The sequence below is a fragment of the Adiantum capillus-veneris genome, chromosome 14 (assembly GCF_014529385.1).
Source record: "Adiantum capillus-veneris isolate H3 chromosome 14, ASM1452938v2, whole genome shotgun sequence".
Lineage (NCBI taxonomy): Eukaryota > Viridiplantae > Streptophyta > Polypodiopsida > Polypodiales > Pteridaceae > Adiantum > Adiantum capillus-veneris.
Genome location: NC_140944.1, coordinates 84,564,626 through 84,574,433, shown reverse-complemented (window position 1 = coordinate 84,574,433; position 9,808 = coordinate 84,564,626). Strand labels below are relative to the sequence as shown.

General features: G+C 42.7%; 1 pseudogene; it reads right to left on the bottom strand.

Annotated features, from left to right (window-relative positions):
• Nucleotides 1-417: 417 nt before the first annotated feature.
• On the bottom strand, nt 418-9,143 carry LOC147442694 (uncharacterized; annotated as a pseudogene).
• Nucleotides 9,144-9,808: the final 665 nt, after the last annotated feature.

Here is a 9,808-nt window from a genome sequence, read left to right as displayed (position 1 = left end):
AGCAAGTCCTAGTGTGCAATGAAGGAGAGGAGAGTGTAAGACTTATCCCACATTCCTCACTCCCTCCTTGTGAGTCTAGCCTATATATATAGGAGTGAGACTACCCTATTTCATAAGATAGAGACAGAGGCTGGGCCTGGGCTTGGGATTGGGATTGGGTCAAACGATCCCGATCTCACTTTTATACAAACCAACCCGTCCGTTTTTCTAACCTCCCCCTCACTCACGTTTTTATTTTTCGAAAAAAAAAATTTATATATAAAAAAAAATTTAATTAAAAAAAAAAAATTAATTTTTTTAAATTTTTTTTAAAATTATTTGGTACGCGTTTTGGTGCGCGTTGACCTCACCTAACTATTTACTGTCTCACCTACCTACTGACCTGCTAATCAGTGGTTCACCTAATTACTAACCTACTTATTTAACTAACTGTGCGTTTAACTGTACACAAACCAGAAAACACAGAAAATGCAGAAAATTGAAACTTGACAGAACTGTGCAGTGCAAACCAGAAAATGCAGAAAACGCAAGAAATGCTAACTGTGTAAGCTGAAATCTGAGCTTAATAGAACTAGCAAAACAGAGCTTAACAGAACACAGAAAACTTGAATGCAGTCAACAACATTGTGTCTTTCTCTACTGTTTTTGCATAACAACAATAATCAAACTTAAGCCGCGCCTTTCCTACATAAAAAATAGCTTCAATACAATTTACAGGTCGCTATTGGAGCTTCACGCGCAGCAGCTCCCCGGCAGCGGCGCCAAAAATGTCACGGCTAGGGACTTGCTACGCGCCGTGTGCGAGCCACAAAGGCTCCTAGCACACAGTCATACAACAGACAAGCTCACAAGGAAGAATGGTGTGTCACTCACCCTCCTGCGTAGTTGCAAATGAAGGATTCCCGCGCCGCGAAGAAGAGGGAGATGCCGCTACGCCACGCTTAACCGCCTCGCCGCAGTCGTGCCGCCGCAACACTCGATCGCACACACACTCTCACACTCTCTCTCTCTCTCTCACGCACACACACACACACACACACACAAGGAGATGGTGAAGGAGAAGGTGGAGATGGAGTAAGAGCAGCTTCTATTGCACAATGAGAGAATGAGTAAAAATTAGGTTTAGTGGCTTTTATATGAGCTCACCCCATTCACACTTGGGCGCCCATACTTAGCCAACTAACTCCTTGAATATTCCAGTTAGAGTGCGCCTGTCATCGGCGATCACCCTTACCCTGTTCCTATTGGTTCGACAAGCCCGGTACCTGACTCTAAACAATACAACGTTTATAGATCATAGGGTGTCCGTGTGCCGTGAGGGTTAACATCTACAGATGTGGTGGAATCTTCAGCACTCCGCCCACGTGAAAGCAGTAATGGATGCACATATGTCAATATCAAGCCCTCATCACTATCAATGGAAGCACATGCACGCCCAGTAACAAGGCAAGCTGCAAGGACTGGTGTTGTCCCACACCCGAACTCCAAACAGATACCACCATGTCTACATAGCATCTCCACGAAGCATGCTAACAATGCATGACTCATCTGGAGGCCTCCATGTAGCGGCTCTCCTGTAGTAGCAAGGGCTCTCGAGGCTACAAGCAAATAATGTCTCATTGTCGAATCCGTAGGACTCATACCAAGAGAGCGAAATAGTGAAGTACTCTCTGCAAGATAACAAGGAGGTTGCAACCCTGGTCTGTGAATTAAGAAAAGCATAGATGTGTCGCACTGCAAACCAACAAGAAACAAAAAAAGAGATAAACAAACTATCAAATTCATGAGTAGCACGATTTCATAGTTTTTATAGATTACCTCAATATGCTCCCCATAGCTACGAACAAACCATATGCGTCATGATGAAGGAGCAAAATCCGCCTATGAATAAGCAAGTCGGATGCCCTACAAAAACACTTTACCCATTAAATGTAAAGAATGAGGATGCAAGAGAGCTACACAAGACAAGCACAAAGCAGACAGAGATGGAAAGCTTCTTCTTCTTCTTCACAGAAAAGAGAGTACAAAATGACTAAGTGCTAAAGCTAAAAAGTAGCACATATGTACATGCGGTCACTAAGTGTGAACTCGCTAGAAGCGTACTAGGCTGGCACTATAAGTGTAGTCCAGCTGTAGAATCACTGGCAGAGATCCTCCATGTCGGTCACCTAACGCGCCAATGAGTAAATGCCATAAGCGGCCAAGACCCGTAGTGGATGCCAGCTCAAGGTGTAGAGCTCGACATCTCAACACTCCCCCTCGAGCTCTGCATGTCGCAGAGTCCAAGCATAGTCTGGAAACGTCGAAGCTTCTCAGCTCTGAGGGCCTTGGTAAAGATATCCGTTATCTGCTCCTCTGTGCTGATGTAGACCAAGTCAATGTCGCCCACCAACACTCGCTCTCGAACGTAGTGGTAATGGACCTCTATGTGTTTGGTCCTGGCATGGAACACTGGGTTCCTAGCCAACTGCATGCTGCTGAGGTTGTCATACTGGATGAAAATCTGCTGCTCCACCTGCACTCCCAAGTCCTCACGTAATGTGCGTAGCCAAGCTACCTCGCACGCCGCAACTGCTGCACCTCTGTACTCGGCCTCTGCGCTCGATAAAGCAACCGTAGGCTTCTTTTTGCTGCTCCAAGTAACAGCATCACTCCCAAAAGAGAACATGAAGCCACTCGTAGATCTCCTATCAACAATGCTACCTGCCCAATCTGCATCTGTATACCCATACAATGCTAATGGTGCATCTGCTGCATAGAACAATGCGTAGTCAAGAGTACCTTGCACATACCTAAGTGTGCATCGTACTCTATCCAAATGTGGCTTCCTCGGAAGCTGCATGAATTGACTCTCCAAGCCTACTTTGTAGCTCAAGTCTGGCCTCGTGATAGTCAAGTAGATTAGACTACCCACAATCTTCCTGTACATGATGACATCCTGAACAACATCACCCTTCTCTGCACTCAGCTTTGCATTCACATCCAAGGGAATAGAAATTGGCTTACAATCAGCCATACCATACTTTGACAACATGTCCAAAGCATACTGTCTCTGTGATAGCCATACACCCTCTAGAGTCATGATCACCTCAATGCCAAGAAAGTAGCGCAACTCGCCTAAATCTTTCATTTCAAACTCCTGTTTGAGAAGACCTTTCACATGGTCAATCTCCATAGCATTGTCACCAACAATAATAAGGTCATCTACATATATGGTAATGACCACAATCCCCACATCACTCTCACGTACATAGAGTGAATGATCAGCATGAGCTCTCCTAAAACCAATATTGACAAGATACTTGGCAATCCTGTCATACCATGCTCTAGAGCCGTGCTTCAAACCATACAAAGCTTTGAGAAGTCTGCATACATAATCTGGGTAACGTGGATCGACATAACCAGGTGGCTGATCCATATACACTTGCTCTTGCAACTCACCATTCAAGAAGGCATTCTTTACATCCATTTGATGCATAATCCATCTTCTAGATGCAGCCACTGTTATGACAGCTCTCACAGTCGTCATCTTTGCCACTGGAGCAAAGGTCTCCTCATAGTCTATGCCATACGTCTGTGCATAACCCTTTGCGACCAGCCTTGCCTTGTGACGCTCAATGTTACCATCAGCCTTATGCTTGGTTTTATACACCCATTTATAGCCAATAGCTTTCTTGCAGCCAAACACTTTAAGTGTGCCAAATCAGACTTTGTACCTGTAAACTTTTCCTCAGATGTTACATCATGCACCGGAGCTGTAGGTGTCCTGTTCATAATGTACACAACTGTATTTATGGCTTCAGCCCAGAAATGATGAGTCATGTTCTTCTCATTCATCAATGCACGTGCAACCTCTGCAATGTGCCTGTTTTTCCTTTCTGCGACCCCATTCTGTTGTGGAGTATATCTGCATGTAAACTGCCTGCGTATACCATGCATTCGCAGAAAATCTGAAAAATCATTGGAGAAGTACTCTCCCCCTCCATCTGACCTCAATGTCTTGATTTGCATATCTGTCTCCTTCTCAATCATGACTTTGAAGTCTTGAAAGTGACCAAACACTTCACTTTTGTTACGCATGAAGTAGACCCATACTTTCCTTGTATGGTCATCAATGAAAGAGACATAATACCTGCAACCATGTATACTTGCAGTATCGGTTGGACCCCAAACATCTGTGTGCACCACCTCAAGTGGCTTTTTACATACATTGCGCTCATGTGTAAATGAGCCCTTTGACTGTTTTCCAAACTGGCATGCTGCACACACTTTATGCATACCATCCACCTTGAATTTGGGCAAACCTTTTACAATCTGTTTTGATTGCATGCTGCGCAATCTCTGCTCATTGACATGGCCAATGCGTTTGTGTCAAATGTCAACATCAGCCACAACACCTGTGCCTTGTGCAAATTATGCAGCTTTTACCTCAGGCATGTCTACATTCAACGTAAACATTCTGCCCACACATTTGCCCTCTGTGATCAGCTTACAGCCATTCTGGAAATCTTCTACATAACAGCCATTTGGATTGAAGCGAACCTACAAACCCTGCTCAACCATTTGTCCAACAGAAACAAGATTCTTTGTAATGTTTGGGACATGAAGTACATTTGCTAAGTACTTTGATTTCCCACTCTTCGTATTTAGAGGTATGTCCCCTACATGAGCAATGGGGTGAGCTGTGTCATCTCCTGTCTGCACATAGCCTGACACATCTGGTTTGCTCATATCTCTAAACCACTCTCCACGAGACGTCATATGATACGAGGCACCTGAATCCACATACCAAACATCATCTTGGGTGGAGTTCTCTGCAGTCATTGTATTCATTACATGCTGCATAACAAACATGCGCTCATTTTTGCTGTCATCTGCATCTCTGCCAGTAGATGCATAGTTGCCCTATTCTCTCTTTCCACTTGCTTTTCCCTTTGGACAGTCACGTGACATGTGACCTCTTTCACCACAAGTCCAACATTCTCTGCTATCTGGAGTATGTTGTTGCCTGCTTGATCCTGCACCACGACCTCTTTGACTCCCCCTGCCTTGAGACTGGTTTTCCCTGCCACCTGTATTGTTTTGATTTGATTGACCTTCCAGAAATTGGCCCCTGCAACCCCTTGGGCCTCGACCATGACCTCTACCTCTACCTCTGTTGGAGTTAGAATAGAAGGACTGTTCAGAACTATTTCTGCCATGAGAAGAAGATGTGTCAAGGTTCTTCTCCTCAAGAATAAGCATAGAAATCAAATCTTGGAACACGGGGATGTCGTCTCTTGTATTCATGGAAGACCTAAAATGTACATACTCATCTCCTAGACAATCCAAGCATGCACGGACAATGTCATCGTCTTCCACTGAGACTTTAATAGATCCAAGAGCCTCAATGATACTCTTGATCTTCAAGGCATAATCATTGATTGAGAGGTTGTTCCTCTTAACCTGATTTAGCTCCGACTTTAGTTGAAGCTTCCTGGCCTTGGTGTTCACCTCGAACACTCTCCCTAAGTTTCTCCATGCGATGGCGGGGTTTCAGCATCCTGTAGATAGCCCATCATGCCATCTGTGATGCTCATAGAAAGCCAATACATCACTTTGCTCTAGCCTTGTTGCCAGCCCCTCAAAGCTTTCCTTTGTTCTGCTGTGCATTTGCCTCGGGAATCTCTGGTTCCTTTTCATTGTCTCCTTCTACATAGTCCCAATAACCTTTTCCTTTTAGGAAATTTGTTATTCTGAACTTCCATGCAGGGTAGTTATTTTTCTCAAGCTTCTCAGTAACAATCTGACTGAAACCGTCACACATCTTGAAGCACTAAGACAAAACTGCTGCAATCTGCAAAAACGTGCAAATCTGTTGAACCTGCTATCGTGTTACCTGTAACGCTTTCTACAGTCAACGAGTGTCCACAATCAAGCGTACATACAACCACTGTACTTGTACAGTAAATCTCTATATACTGCACTTTGGAGACCTGTTCAGAAACTTGTGCGAAAAACGAGTGCGAACGAAGGGATTGTGATGCTCTTGCTCTCTTGCCTGCACCAGGCTCTGGTCGTGGATTGCGAACGAAGGGATTGTGATGATCTTGCTCTCTTAGCCTCTCTTGCCTGCACCAGGCTCTGATACCATGTAAAGAATGAGGATGCAAGAGAGATACACAAGACAAGCACAAAGCACACAGAGATGGAAAGCTTCTTCTTCTTCTTCACAGAAAAGAGAGTACAAAATGACTAAGTGCTAAAGCTGAAAAGTAGCACATATGTACATGCGGTCACTAAGTGTGAACTCGCTAGAAGCGTACTAGGCTAGCACTATAAGTGTAGTCCAGCTGTAGAATCACTGGCAGAGATCCTCCATGTCGGTCACCTAACGCGCCAGTGAGTAAATGCCGTAAGCGGCCAAGACCCGTAGTGGATGCCAGCTCAAGGTGTAGAGCTCGACATCTCAACACTAAATGCTATCCCCTATAGAGAAGATGAGATATAGTTATTACCATGCATGAGAAACTAGACAAGTGAAGTTAGAGACTCACCAACACATGATGTCATGATCAACACCCAACCCGAATCAGCCAGAGTAGAGAATGAGAGATGAACTCCACCACGAACATGATCCTCTGTGCAGACATCCCAAGATGGCGTCGTTGTGGATGCATGATGCAAACCATCGAATGGAAAATCCAAAAATATGAAATCAGCTACCCAAGCCACTTTCTTGCCCACTCGGGTATATTGCACACCATCTTCTTGAGCTTTGAGCATGTGATCATGAACGGAATTCCAAACTGGGTTTTGTAGCCCTGCATGAAAGTCACTCGCAATAGCAATATAGTCTCCAACCACTGCCATACATCTGACATCTTTGGAAGAGCCAAAGACCCCAATAGGAAAGTTTGAGGCATGCACAAAAGAGAGAACCTTTCTCACTGTAAGAGTGCCACCAACACCTGCATTGATTCCCAAGTGTGAAAGTATGCAATGTAAACTACACGACCTCAAGAAATCAAGAGTTCAAGAATATAACCATGTGAGATTAATGACTCTTCCTAACATCCACATCTGTAGAAACATCTGCAGCTTGTTTTCCCTTATCCTTAGTACCACCTACTAATTTTAAATCAAGAATTCAAAATTACATTGACCACTAAAGCATCAATACTTCTTAAGGAAACTCATAAAGTACTCATACCTATAGTTAGATGTTCTTTTATCATTGGAGGATCCATTGTCTTTGTGGTTGTATTTTTCTGCTTCTCCATTTCATCATGAAGCTCCCTCTCCCTAGCACGGATATGCCCTTGGACCATATCCACCCACCATGGACAATGACCCAACTCCCACTCCGACAAATGCTGCATTGATTTGGGATACATACAACCATCACCCAGAGCTATGTTTGTCCATTGTTTGGCCATCATAGGGATCGTGACAATATGTCCCATAGATTTCAAGTGACAAAAATACCTACAAACGAAGGCTCTCAATAAGTCAAAGTTTTTAATCACCAACTAGTGATATAATTAAAGTTATTGTTCTCACCGATAGAGAAGCCTCTGAGCCGCCATTGGAATCACATCTTCCTTCTTTGGTGCCAACAACTCTGCATCCTTTGTCTTGGATCCAAACTTAGTCTCAACAGGAAAGAGGTGAGCTCTAGCCTCAAGCATTAATTCTTCAAAATACATGGAGATTGTACATTCAGGAGGCACACTGACACCATCGAGCATATCAACAAAATCTAAAAGAAGAGTGCTAGCCCTCCCAAAAATACGTTGTAGTAATCCCTCTCTACGAATCCAACTAGAAAAATACCAACATTGTACATCATTATCAACTTTTTTAGACAACAAACTCATAAACTAACACAATGATAGCTAAACTCACAAGAGAAAGAACAGATCTCCATGCTTAAGCCCATGAGCAGCTCTTGTGATCTTATCTGATTCCAACAAAAGAAACCCACAAGATCTTGCTCTCAACATGAGCATCTTGGAGAGCTATTAGGTTGAGCTTCTCCAATGTGGCCCAACTATCGGTGCCCCATCTAAGAGCCCATACACGGGTCAACCAATCCTCTCCAAGTCGAGGATCCACAATGTTCAACATCTAAATTAAAAGAAACACAAAATACGTAAAAATTGAAATCTTGTTATAACCAATCATAAACATTTAAAATTGTTCATGTTTAACTTACCTTCCCTACTCGATCACCATACTTGAGAGCAAGATCATTGACAATTTTCTCCTCTTCTTTAACTATATCGTCTGCAGGCAACCTTTGACGTGCTTGTTCCATACGCATATGAATTTCTTTAGAGATTTGAACCTATCATAATATGCCTCTTAAAAAATGAACCCTCTTATAAAACAAGTAAAATAATTAAAATGAAATATTCACAAGACATACATCATAAAGTAATTTTCCCAAATATCGTCTTGTCAAAGGATACCAAGGCTCAGCTCCTTTTGAATATTTCTTCCTAATCAATGCAATTACTTTTTGATCTTTTTCCGGTAAACACTTCAGATATTTGTCGTGATCTGCACCACATATGTTTGAGCAATTAACCAGCTCATCTCGCAAATGGGAAGCCACAAGTGCGTGGGTGTTCATGCTGACAGTCAAACATAAAACATTTTTCTGCAAAATTTCCCTTGCATGACAAGACTCAACAAGATTTCAAAAATGAAAAACGAAACTTACAAATTCATTCTCTGTAGCCCAGCCATTAGTGCAATCTCTGATACCTTGGTGGGATCAATAATAGTACATAGGACCTTGCAATGCTTCTCTCTTACCAAAGAGAACTTTTCTTTAATTGCCGCTCCCCAAGCTACGGTCCTGTGGTTGCCCTCCCACACGTAGAACATTATTTTTGACAGGATATGAAGCTCATTTTGTGACGCTATTTCTTTTTCAAAATCTTTATTTACCTCTGTCCAAATTGGATCCCAAGAAACTTTAATGGCATCTATAAATTTAGAGCATACAAACCATCTTAAGAAAAGCATATATAAGACTAATCAGCTAGCATAAATACATCAAGCAAGAACAAACTAGAATTATGCTTATCAGACACAAAGGTATCTTCTTTCTTTCATGTCCAAAGAGACACAATAAATGCTCCCTTTTGTTGCATGTATCCTTCTTTTGCAAACGCAGCTTTGAGTCCACTAACATCATCCCTTAGTCCTCGCACTCTAGCATATGGAATTAGTCTGCAGAGTGGGATGGGCGGACAGTCAAAGAAACTTAGAATTCTGTTTTTTTGTAATATATCTTCTCCTCTTTGCATGTGGAGTCGATTTTCATCTCCGATATCCATCTCACCCACAACCTCAGCCTGCACTACAAAAGGAACAATTTCCATGCATGCCTCTTCCGCACCATGTGCATTGTCAGTCTCATGGACCGACCCAATATCAAGCTGTTCACTTTGGGTAGCATCATTATCTTCCTGCAAATCTGTAGCAACAACTGTACTGACTTGATCACTGCATTCAACAATAGACGGCATCTTTGTTTGTCTCCCTCTTTTGCGTGAAGAACCTCTCTGGGATGAGCTTCAAGTACAAAGAAAAAACTATTAACATATACTCAACAATATTATATAATGTCAATCCAAAGCTTGTATAATGAGGCAACCAAAAGCATGTCAATTCAAAGCTCTTATAATGAGGCAACCAAAACTGTGGAAAAACAGTCCGCGTTAACGCGGACTGTTTTTCCACAGTTTTGGTTGCCGTATTTAATCAAAGCATGTAGAACTATGTGTGACAAAAGTATGGCATGGTATGTGTTAAG